Source organism: Odocoileus virginianus, chromosome 9 (genome assembly GCF_023699985.2).
Source record: "Odocoileus virginianus isolate 20LAN1187 ecotype Illinois chromosome 9, Ovbor_1.2, whole genome shotgun sequence".
Taxonomy (NCBI): Eukaryota; Metazoa; Chordata; class Mammalia; order Artiodactyla; family Cervidae; genus Odocoileus; species Odocoileus virginianus.
Genome location: NC_069682.1, coordinates 13,213,215 through 13,226,077, shown reverse-complemented (window position 1 = coordinate 13,226,077; position 12,863 = coordinate 13,213,215). Strand labels below are relative to the sequence as shown.

The following is a 12,863-nucleotide window of genomic DNA, read 5'->3' as shown; positions in this document are numbered from 1 at the left end:
TCTTTCCTTTTCTCCTTTGCTTTTTCTTCTCTTCTTTTCACAGCTATTTGTAAGGCCTCCTCAGACACCATTTTGCCTTATTGAATTTTTCCACGGGGATGGTCTTGATCCCTGTCTCCTGTACAATGTCACAAACCTCCATCCATAGTTCATCAGGTTCTCTGTCTATCAGATCTAGTCTCTTAAATCTATTTCTCACTTCCACTGTAAAGTCATAGGGGGTTTGATTTAGGTCATACCTGAATGGTCTAGCAGTTTTCCCTACTTTCTTCAGTTTAAGTCTGAATTTGGCAATAAGGATTTCATGATCCGAGCCACAGTCAGCTCCTGGTCTTGTTTTTGCTGACTGTATAGAGCTTCTCCATCTTTGGCTGCAAAGAATATAATCAATCTGATTTCGGTGTTGACCATCTGGTGATGTCCAGGTGTAGAGTCTAGTGGTTTTAAAGGTCCAGATTTGCGTGTCATCCTTCCGCTGGGCTGGATGAAGCACAAGCTGGAATCAAGATTGCTGGGAGAAATATCAATAACCTCAGATATGCAGATGACACCACCCTTAAGGCAGAAAGCCAAGAAGAACTAAAGAGCCTCTTGATGAAAGTGAAAGAAGAGAGTGAAAAAGCTGGCCTAAAACACAACATTCAGAAAACTTAGATCATGGCATCTGGTCCCATCACTTTATGGGAAATAGATGGGGAAACAGTGGAAACAGTGACAGACTTTGTATTTTGTGGCTCCAAAATCACTTCAGATGGTGACTGCAGCCATAAAATTAAAAGATGCTTGCTCCTTAGAAGAAAAGTTATGACCAACCTAGACAGCATATTAAAAAGCAGAGACATTACTTTGCCAACAAAGGTCTGTCTCGTCAAAGCTATGGTTTTTCCAGTGGTCATGTATGGATGTGAGAGTTGGACTATAAAGAAAGTTGAGTGCTGAAGAATTGATGCTTTTGAACTGTGGTGTTGGGAGAAGACTCTTGAGAGTCCCTTGGACTGCAAGGAGATCCAATGAGTCTATCCTGAAGGAAATCAGTCCTGAATATTTTTTGGAAGGACTGATGCTGAAGCTGAAACTCCAATACTTTGGCCACCTGATGCGAAGAACTGACCCATTTGAAAAGACCCTGATGCTGGGAAAGATTGAAGGTGGGAGGAAAAGGGAATGACAGAGGGTGAGATGGTTAGATGGCATCACCGACTCAATGGACATGAGTTTGAGTAAACTCCAGGAGTTTGTGATGGACAGGGAGGCCTGGCGTGCTGCAGTCCATGGGGTCACAAAGAGTTGGACACAACTGAGTGACTGAACTGAAGTGAAGCCTGAGAATAAATAACTGATGACTTAATTGTCTATCTTCCATGTGGAGCTAACACAATTATTACCATCACTTAAAGCCTCATAGCTACAATAAGACCTTGAAATTGTTAGATTTGTGGGTTGGAATCTTGCTAGTTTGTTCTAAAGTAGAAAAAAAAAATCCCATGAAATGCTGTTCATTTATAGCCCTTTTAATAAAATTCAATGCTGCCAATTCTTAAAATGAGTAAGATGTGAATGTATTAGCCATTTAATAAGCGTATGTAATGACTGTAGTGCAGGTTTAAAAGTGACATATATGAAAAAGCCAAAGAGCTTACTCTTTGGATTATTTCTTACTTTTTAAATACTGTAGTCCCTGTTATTTCAGACACAGAAAATATATCAATATGCTTATAAAAAGAGTTTATAGTTATGGCAGGGGAGTTCAGTGGTTGTACAAACCCTTTCCAGATAAAATTCCAGATAAAATTATAAATACTGGATACACATAAAAAGACTCTAATAGTTCATTGATACTGGAATATGTCCATAAGTATACAAAAACTAGAGATTGTTTATTCTTGGGGAAAAAAACAAACAAACTCATAATTATAAAAGGTAAGGAATGTAAGGGATTTCCCAATCCTCATGGCTCTTGTGGAAGAAAATGGCCGAGGAAAAACACAGCCTTGTCAGCAAATGGTTGCAGAGATCAGAGTTCAACACTGGAAATGTAAAGATGAAGTGCTGAAAGGAAGTTAATTGTAGAGAAATGAAACCAAAAATCCATAGTGTCTGGCTGACAGATAAACTATGCATGGTGAAAAGAAATTCTATAAGGCTTGACAATAAAACAAGAAGAGGTCAAAGAGGAATCTACTACCGAAAGATGAAAGATGCATGGCCCAAAATACATGCTTTTGCTGCTTTTAAAGTTGAATACATTTTGCAGTTATATAAAACATAGCCAGAAGAAAGCTGAAGCCTCAGGGATTTAAAGTGTCAGAAGAGAGATGCTAAGGCGATGCCATAGAAGCTAGATTTGGAAGGAAATTCCTAGAAGCAAAGAAACCATCGAAAAGGTAAGCCCCCAAATATGAGTAAAATCTTTGCCAAAGTCCCTAGTTGCCAAATTACACAGGCCCAGGGGAGATCTCCAGGAGGTCAAGCTAGTAAAGTAGCATTTGGAAGGTATAAGAACCGACCAGAGATACCAGTAGCTAAATACTACAGAGGAAGCACATATTGCAGTTCACATACAAGTGGATTAACTGAATACTGGAATAAAAAAAACACAATTTTCAGAACACCACAGAATTCACTGTCACAGCAATGTGTTATCTTAAATATTCAATTTACAACCAAAAATTACTAGACATGCAAAGGCAGCGGAAAGTGTGACTCATAAACAGGAAGAAAGGCAATCAGTAGAAACTGACTCCCAATGATCCCAAAGCTTGAATTTAGCAAATGAAAACTTTAAAGCAGAGATTTATAAAATATGTTCAAAGAATTAAAGTATAGTATCAATGAGTGAAAAACACCAAAGTCTCAAAAGAGAAGCATCCACAAAAAAATAGAAATCTGAAACTAAAAAATTTGGTAAATTTAAAAAATTGACTAGATAGGCTCAACAGGAGATTGGAGATGGCAGAATAAAATACAGTTTACAGCCCACTCTAAGGAACTGTGGAGGCCAAAAGATATTGCAATGATACAATAAAAGTGTTGAAACAAAAACAAGGTTGTCAATAATAAATTCCATGTTTAATGAAGTTATCTTAAAAAATAAAATTAAAATTAAATTAAAACACTTTTGGATAAACAGAAAGTGGGAAAAATCTGCTAGAACCACTAGAACTGAAAGTAAATTTGTGAAGATAGCAGTATAGAAGGCCATGATACAAACACCAGTAGTGTATGTGTGTGTGTGTGTGTGTGTGTGTGTGTGTGTGTGTATACATATACATGTATATATATATGAAAGCAACAGACGTTTAAAAGTGAAATATAATTCCACTTTAATAATATTCAAAAATATTATATATTTAGGGTTAGGGATAAGTTTAATAAACTGGAAAAATACGTGTATGCTCAAAACTATAATCTTTGCTCAAACTAAAGAACAACCAATTAATGGAAAACAACTAAATTAATACTCGTAGGAAGAATCAATGTACTTGAAATGTCAGTTCTACAAATTGAACTATATCAATGCAAATGCAATAAAAATTTCAGCAGGAATTTTATTGGGGAAAAATTTTATAAGCTACTTCTAAAATTCATATGGAAATGATGACAACTGAGGGAACAAACAACAATTTTGAGAAAGAGAAAGTTGGAGTAATTATATTACCTATTTTAACACTTATGTGGTCAACTGATTTTTGACAAATAGTCCAAGGCAATTAAAAGGCAAACAGAGTAAGTTTCTCAGTAATGGTGCTAGAGCAATTGGGTATCTATATACTAAAAAAAGGCCTTGATTTTTATCTCATATCAAACATAAAAATAGAGATGAATAAGAGATCTATACATAAAAACTACAATTATAAAAGATATAGAGGAAAGCACAGAAGAAAAATCTTTGTCATCTTCTAACAATTAAGGATTTCTTAGAACGAAAAATGTATGAACTATAAAAGAAAAAAAAACTGGTACATTGGTTGTATGGTATGTTTAAATTGGATTAATTTAAGTTTTAAAATGGTGCTTTTTGAAAGACACCATTAAAAATACAGAAAGAGGACTTCCATGGTGGTCCAGTGGCAAAGAATCTGCTGCCAGTGCAGGGGACATGGGTTCAATCCCTGATCTGAGAAGATCCCACATGCCACACAGCATAAAGACTTGTATATGGATGCTCATGAGCTTTGTTTATAATAGCTTCCTAATGGAAACTACCCACATGTCCATCAACGGATGAATGAATGAGGTGAAATGTCAAATATTGGTATAATGGAATGCCACTCACCAATTAAAAATCTATGTAACAATATGTATGGATCTTAAAGGCATGATGCTACACACTCTATGATTGCACTTATAAAACTTAATAAAATGTCGACAATCTATAGTGACAGAAAGCAAATCAGTGGTGGCCTAAAGGCTAGGCCTGGAGGATAGGGCTGATGCAAATAGAAAACTTTTATGTGGCTGGAATGTTCTATATCTTAATTGTTATGGTGGTTCCACAGTGTTCACATCAGTGTGTGTGTATGTTTAGTTGTTCAGTTGTGTCCTACTCTTTGTGACCCTTTGGACTGTAGTCTGCCAGGCTCCTCTGTCCATGGGATTTCCCAGGCAAGAATACTGGAGTGGGTTGCTATTTCCTCCTCCAGGGGATCTTCCCAACCCAGGAATCGAATCTGTGTCTCCTGCATTGCAGGCGGATTCTTTACCTGCTGAGCGATATCAAATTGTACACTTAACATGGATCCACTTTACTGTATGCAAATTACATACCAATTCAGTTGATTAAAATACCTAGCAAATATCTTTCAAAGTGAGGCCAGAATTTTGGTGATTCACCTCCAACTCCTCACTTACATTGGTCCTCTAGATAATAGGCATAGTGTGATAAAAATACTCAGAAAATCATTTATCTGCAAATTATCTCCTTGCCAGAAAAGAATGCTATCTCACCTTAATTTTTTATAATAACCTTTAAAAAGATGAATGTTCAGAGAGCATTATCTCCTTATAATGTCATCTGCAGAACACAGGACTGTTTTAATATACAAATATTTTTAACATACAAATACATATACAAATATGGCCCTATCAAACAAAATTGAACAAAAGAACTTGTTTCATGAATTTCTCTGTGGCCTGCTTATATCATACTATAACTGGCAGATTCTCAGGTATGTGATTCATACTAGTCAAGGGCTACTTAAAAAGTACCCAGAAAATGTCAGACTGAATATTATGGTTATAAAAGCAACTTTAGTACAGTGTTTCCCAATTCCTTCAAACTTGGCTTTCTTTTCTCTGACTATCACTTATCAGATCAGTTCATTACTGTTCAAGTCAACTACAGATGTTCCTTAGGAAAGTCCTCTGGAGATTCGAGCAAAGCCACATGTACAGTGTGAGAAATATATAAATGATTCCTGATGATCCAGTCCACAGTCCAATAAATTCTGCACACATGTAGAAATCAATTACTGCCCACATGTGCCATCTGTCTTATGAAACTTATTTGTTGCCTCATGTCACCTCTGTCATGTCTTCTGTCTCTACCTGTCTTTGTGTCTTCATCTGCACCCTTGAACGTGATACTTGTTTGGCTCTTCTATTTCAGTTTTTGACCTTATCTGTTTCTGAATCTGTCTTTCTGAGCCTCCCTGACTGTGTTCCCCACATCTCTGAGCCAGTATCCTGCACTTCTGCACTCAGACCCAGCTTCTGAAACTTAGTCTGGAACTCAGCCTAAGTCTACTGACTAGGATGATGTTGACAGTTTTGGTAACATTAAACATTCATTAAACAAATATTTATTGAGTGCCTGCTATGTGCCGGGTATATCTAGATGCCAGGGATTCGGCAATAAACAGAACAGAATGTCTGCCTTTATAAACATTTATTTTAATGGAGAGAGTCTAACAATAAACAAATGACAAAGTAGACTATACACTATAGTAGATGGTGATATATCCTATGGAGAAAAACAAAGTAGTAAAAGAAGGACAGGGAAGGTGAGGGTGAGTTGTATTTATAATAGCGTCATAAGAGAGGGTGACATTTGGACAAAACATGAAGTGAGCAAGTAATTGTTAAAGACATTTAGGAGAATAACTTAGACCTAGAGAAAAGCAAGTTCAAAGGTCCTGAGGTCAGAGCATATGTGGTATGCTCTGTGTATAAGTCCATGAATGTACGTGAAGTGCACTGGGAAAAAGGAGGTGATGAGAGAGTCAGCAGGATGTGCAGGGTTAGGTAGGTGCTTGTTGGCCCTGGACGGCTCTACCGTATGCTTCTCACACCATGATAGTTACGAACATTACTGCCTTTTACTGCCAAAAGTGTTCAGGTTAAAGTGAAAAATTACATGCTCGCCCTAGTATAATCTTTTAAGGAATTGACTTCTTCTCTGAATGAGCAGGAAAACATGCAGAGATTTTTGTAAAAGTGACAATTAAATTAAAATCAGTTTGTAAAGCAATTATCCTCCAATTAAAAATAAAAAAATTTAAAAATCAGATGGGTAAAATGTGGAGATGATATAAAAACTCATAAAGTACAAAAGGCTACACCGTCAATGTAAGTCTTTCTTTCACCCTGTGCCCTCCCTCCCACCCATGTGTTCCTGTCCTGGATACAACCACTGTTATCAGTTTTCAAGGTATCTGTTTTTTTTTTTTTTTCTTTCAAGGTATCTTTATTGCAGTGTTTTGAACACAGGAGTGATACAACACAGCTCTCATCTCTAATGGACCACTCAGCCTGCTGTGTTAAGAAGACTGGAGTAGAAGCATAGGACCAGTCAGGAAGTTATTATAAAATTCTAGATAAGCCAAGAACTTCCTTATTTCCACTACCCAAAGACAGGAAGAAATAGAAAAAAAAAGAATTTTTTTCACTTTAGAAAGAGTTAGTGTATCTTGGTTAGAACAGTTTTTTCTGGAATCCACCAATCTTACTTGTCCCCTCCTTCGTTTCTATTGGAGCACTCGAAATTTGTCTACATAATGCTTAAAGCCACTTGTAAGGATACATTTTATGATCAGTTGTTTCAAAACATCTTATATTTTAAGCTTTTTGAGGATAGGAACCATATCTCTTTCTTTAACAAGGGTCTATCATTGCCTTTAAGAACAAATTTTGAATTAAATAAGAACTTACAAGTCCTTTTGTCTTGCTACTCTTCCAATAGAAATAATCTAAGAGCAACTCAATTTCTTTTTATCTCCTTCCAAACCTGAGTTTCTAAAAGATTAATTCATAGTTGGATGGGAATAAAGAAAAAACAATTAAACTACTTTCTAATATGTATACATCCCATGTATTCTTTTCATCTTCTTTTTATACAAACAATAGGAAACCAAGGAAGCATGGAGAAAACAAAGGCTTATGAGATTTAGTATACCTAAGCATTTGTATATTTATGTGAGAAATATAAGATGGATATTTAAGAAACTGGCTTTAGAAAATATTCTAATTTTACCCATATATTTTCTATTATTAATGTATAGGTTGTAAACTCTAACTGTTTCAAAAATTATTTCATGCTTAAAGTGTTATTAAGATGGATACTAGTATAAACATAATAATTTTTTATGTCTTTAAGAAAAGCATTGCTCTATATTTTGGTTTTAAGTAGAAAGATATTCTCTTTATTTTCTTGGGTCCCATGTAAGAATCATTTCAGTAGGTGGTGGAACAGTGTTTTTTACACACACTTGCTGTTCTGTTGAAATGTTTCTCTCCAGTCCTGTGGGCATTACTGTGTCAGTGAAGAGTAAACAGAATGAAATCAAGGGGTTGGCATAACCACACATCAACTCAGCCCCAACAGAGAGGCTCGGCATTGTAGTTTACTCATTGATGATGATGCTCTTGTACTTTGTTTAGAAAGCTGGACCACTGTGGTCCATAACTGGCACTCCTTTTTCTCTGCCTTAGAAGGTACCCATCTTCACCTTGCTGGAACTGAAAGATGTCTCCTGTTGGGTGAGGCCACTTCCTCTCTGTAACAATGTGGAGACAGAGGCCCCACAAGATTCAGTAACAAAGTCAGTGGGTATTTAGGGGTTGGGATGGCTATCTCCTGATACCCAGTTTACTGCTTCTTGCTTCCTTTCGTATATAGTGGAAAAAATACAGATATAAACTATATGTCTAATGATAATCTTTTAAAAACACAAGAAATGGAAAACATGTGATTATAGAAGATGAACTGAAGCGAAAGTGGGACATGAAGAATATAATGGTTCCAAAAGGTCAGAAACAATAAATTATAATTTTTCCTGATCTCAAGAACCTAACATGACATTAAGTTGGTTGTAGGCTAATTGCTCAAATTACATCTTTTTTTTTAAACACCAATTAAACTTCTACTACATTGTAATCCCCTGCATGACCATGATATGGCTTTGTCATTATTCAATTTCCCATATATTCTAACATTGTTAATACTCAGTAAACATTTATAATGAATTAAGCAAATATCATATATTCAGAAAATATTACTTATACTTTTATGTGGGCTGGACATTTTCATTCTAGCATCATATATAATTTTATCTGTTCATATGTCTATGTGTCAATAACAGTGTTTCCCCTCTCCATAAGGTAATTTCTATTTCAACACCTGCGCAATTATAAGGTGAAAACTATTTCCAACTGCTACAAAAGCTAAATGGGAAATTTAGCTAAAGCAGAAACATTGTTGAAGAATTTTTCTCTTGAAATTGTAATGTTATATCACTTCAGCTAGGGAGGAAGAAAAGACATTCTTATATTATGTGTACTTAGATATCTGGATTGGGGGTTATTACTGGCTCTGTTTCTCTTGGAAAAAAATGGATAGGGTAAAACTCTAACTAAAGTAATTTCAGTGTTATTCAATATTGTATTAATGGAGGGAAGCATCATTTTAACTGCAGCAATCTATAGAATTATGGACTGATTACTAGTTCAAATGACAGAGTCCTACAATGAAACCCATAATTTTACATTACGTTCTGCAAGAGATGATAGCAGTTCTTCACATATAATGGTATTGCGAGCTCAGAATCTTGTTAACGCTCATAGACTGAGAGGTTGTGCTTATCCTTCCTTATTTTGAAACAAGAAGAAAAATTTTTTTCAAAGTTCTTCTGGCCTTTATTTTTCATATTGGGGATTTTGATCAGTTAGAAATTTTCATAGAAGAGGTACCTTGATTTTAAAAATTTCAAGAATTTAGTAGAATAGTAAAACTACTCAAAAACGAGTGTTTTCTTAGAAAATTAAGAAATGCAAGTGCTGCGGTTTAACTTGCGTATAGCTCTTTGTAGCTATTTCCAGTCACTGATTTCTATGGAAAGTAGCTTCAGAGTTAGTTGCTTGTTACCGAGCAACAATTTATTCCAATTATAACTGAAATGTTCCTAATAGACAGTTACTGGTGGATAAAAACAGATTTTAAAAATGAACTATTAAATCCATAGTATTTTCTCTTGTTGCAAGAGGCAGAAATTATTCTAACAATTGACATTTTCTAATGTTCCAAGGTCTTTTTAGACATTTCAAGTGATCTGGGGGGCATCGGTGAGGACTCACGGGGTGGCACAGTTCAGAGCTGTTAAATGTGGAAACGACACAATTAGAATAGCTACAGAGACTAGGGACAGAATGTTACCAGTGTACAGAATGCCACATTCTCTACCAGATGCAAATGGCATACAGTCTTCAAACTTTCACAAGAAAATTTTTTTCTTTGGAAAAAGTTCTTAATGGACATTTGGTAACTACATTCTCTTTTTAAAGATCTCCCCACTGCATGTTTAGTTATCTCTTAAAAATAAAAAGTATAAAAACAAAAACTACCACAGTTTACAAACAACCATGGGGAATAGACAAATATATCCCTTGACACTTTATATGTTTTTTTAAAGGCAATAAAAGAGAACATTTCTTCCTAAGTTTCTTGACCTAAATCCAAGTACAGTCCTTGACCAACCTCAACCTTTCCTTGAGTCTTCCTGCTTCTGAAGCTAGCACCCAAGTAAGCTCAAAGTTTGCCATGGATGTATGCACAAATGACATATTTAGTTTGCAAGACAGATAAGTTTTCTATGTTTTCTTCTTTCTTTATATTATTCAAGTGAAGTCTAAAACGCACTGACCATAGTTGCAAATTGGCGTAAACAAAACTTACATGCACAAGAGGAACAGAAGTACATGGATTGTAAGAGACATAAACTTGGGAACTTTGAGTCAACAGTCATACATTTTGAAATGGGTCTTAAATGATCTGATCAATCCCAACAGCAGAATGAAGACCCAATTGCTCAAAACTCACATTATCTAGGTTCAATCTTCCATCCTCCCATACCAGAAAACAGGCAAGAACACTCTCAGTACCAGCCCCAGGCAGGGTATAAAGAAATACTTGTTGAATTTAATTGGGCTGAATTAAAATTTCTCCTTTTAAAGAATAAAGTTGGCATCTCAAGTTCAAGGTCCCCTGATGATCTGGGCTGTCCACAGACTGTCTAATGAACTCCTGACGAGTTGTAGATGAAAGAGATTAAAATAACACTGCTCAGAACTCACTTTAGGCTGTTTCATTATCTGGACTAAGGAAGTCTAGGATAATTACAGTGTTACTTTAAAAAAAAAAGTTTCATCATTGTACTTCCTGTTTGGCGAGTAAATAATAAAACATTTATGGTCTGTAAGGCACCTATTAAAACCCACGACACCCTGCAAAAGCTAGTAACTTGGAGAAGTCAAGAATTCTCCCTGACAGGACACTGAAACGCCAACCTTAAACGATCAGCGACTCATTGCCACAGTGCGACAGTCTTAGCCCTGTCGCAACTGGGCGCCTCATCAATTCGCAGAGAGAAGCATCATCAGGGTACATAGGGATGCTGTTATTACCCGTTTTAAGTATGACGCGAGGGTCACATATCAGGCAATTACACCTTTTCATTACATGCTAACCCCTCACGGCAGGGAAGCCACGCTTATGACTGCATTAGACAGACAAAGCCTTCAGTTCTTTTTATTTTTTTTTAAAAAAAGGAAAAGCAAAAAAAAAAAGGATAAAAAAAATTAAATGCGTTTTCTTACCAGCACGTAGCAGCACCAACTCGGTCACAGGAATGTTGCCTTTACAGGTTTCTCTTTTAATTATCCTGGAAGCAGGGAGACAAAAAAAAAAAAAAAAGGCAAAGAAAAAGCAGAGTGGTTAAATTAGCGTGCTGGAATCTTTTCAGTTTGTCGCAGAGTAGAAAAATAAAAAAGGAAAAAAAAGGCTCAGTAATTTAAATTTGCTCTCAGTTCAGCCTGCGTGGTTGGGTCCCGCCCCTGCCTCCCGCTGGGTTCCCCTACCTGCAAGGCTGAAATTGACAGCTACTGTGCAAACAAAAAAGGCAACAAGCATGCTGGGACCATTCTGTCCGCTGTTTGGGTCTCACTTGTCCTGACAACTAAAAATCATCAGTGGAAAGGTATTCGGCATTTTCTGTTTGAAGCATTTGCATGTAATTCCCTTCCATTTTAATTGATACACCATAGATCATGATGATGGGGTTTGATTATTGTTTGGGTTTTTCTTGTCTTTCCTTTTTTTCTTAATCTGTGTAATAATGAGTTATTACTATTATTGATATTTTACTATTACATCTGTTTATTGCCATCCCGTACATCTCCCACTGTCCTGTTCACCTCTCCAAGAAAGACTCTCTCCTGCCTTTCCCTTTAACGTGTCAACACTGAAATTTCTAGGAATGATAGAAATACCAAGATTACTAGGGCTTCTACTTTTCTTTTAATACTTTTTTTCTGAGCATGTAATGTTGAGATGTTGAGGATAATTCCAGGGACAGAAGGGCCCAGGAAGAAGATTCCACAAGCACCAGCAACTTCTAAGAAGGATGAAATATTAATGTAAGAAGTCTGCAGCCAGATCCAAAAAGTTCCTATTCATATTCATGAACTGGGCAAAGAGCTAAAAATTATACAGATAAATTTGGTCTCCACTACAAACTTCACCTGAGGTGTGTTCTCTAGAAAACTGCTTTAATTTTAGCACCAAAAATAAAATGGTTACTTAATGCACAGCAGATTGTCAGTCTGTAACAGAGGAGTTATGAAAGATAATGAAACCCATCCTTCTTTTGTCAGGATTTTAAGGACTTACTCAGAATTTACAATAAGGTTTTTTTGTTGTTGTTTTCTAAATGCTCTTTTCAGATGAGGCTGTTATGGGCTATTTTGGTATGATGATATTACAAACCTCCATGGAATATGAAGTATCTGCAGGTTTGCTTCTTAATCTGAAGCATTGCTTCTAAAATGGAACATAACGTTGTCTCTCCTGTTGAAGTATGGATTTTCCTTACATCATTCTACTGCTCTGACATCAGAAAGAGTACCATGCTGATGAGTAGGTCATGCCATATATTTGGGGCCAGGGTGGTTAAGAATAAAAGATGAAATGTACATAGATTTTCGCCAGTGGCTAAAGACATTAAAGAAAATTACTCTTACCAACATGATAGCATTTAATCTACCCTTGCTTGTTAGTTTTCCTATTTTAAAAAATATTTCCCCCTTATCCCTACCTCAAGCCCTTTCAAAGGATTTCAATATTTCTTCATTAACTCGTACAATCCCTGCGGGCCAAAAATGGGCTTAATTTAGTGGACTTTAAAGTACTTCATTTTTTAAGGTCAGATTTTCACATCTGAAATGAATACAAATATAAATTAAGTGAACATGATTTAGTTTTCCAAATTGGTAAAAATTTAGTTGAGTGCCAGGAATTCACGTTGTCATTTGAGGTCTCATAATAAATTCAAACCCAATTAAAAATGGAAAGGGTTTAAGGTTTCTCAAAGCAA

General features: G+C 36.0%; 1 protein-coding gene across 1 annotated transcript in view; it reads right to left on the bottom strand.

Moving 5' to 3' along the window:
* CELF2 (CUGBP Elav-like family member 2) overlaps window positions 1–11,156 on the bottom strand; it is an 867,775-nt gene extending 856,619 nt beyond the window's left edge. Inside the window, exon 1 of the mRNA XM_070471964.1 lies at window positions 11,089–11,156. The gene's annotated coding sequence lies outside the window, so the exon portion shown is untranslated. The remainder of the gene's footprint in view (window positions 1–11,088) is intronic.
* Between the last annotated feature and the right edge of the window lie 1,707 nt (window positions 11,157–12,863).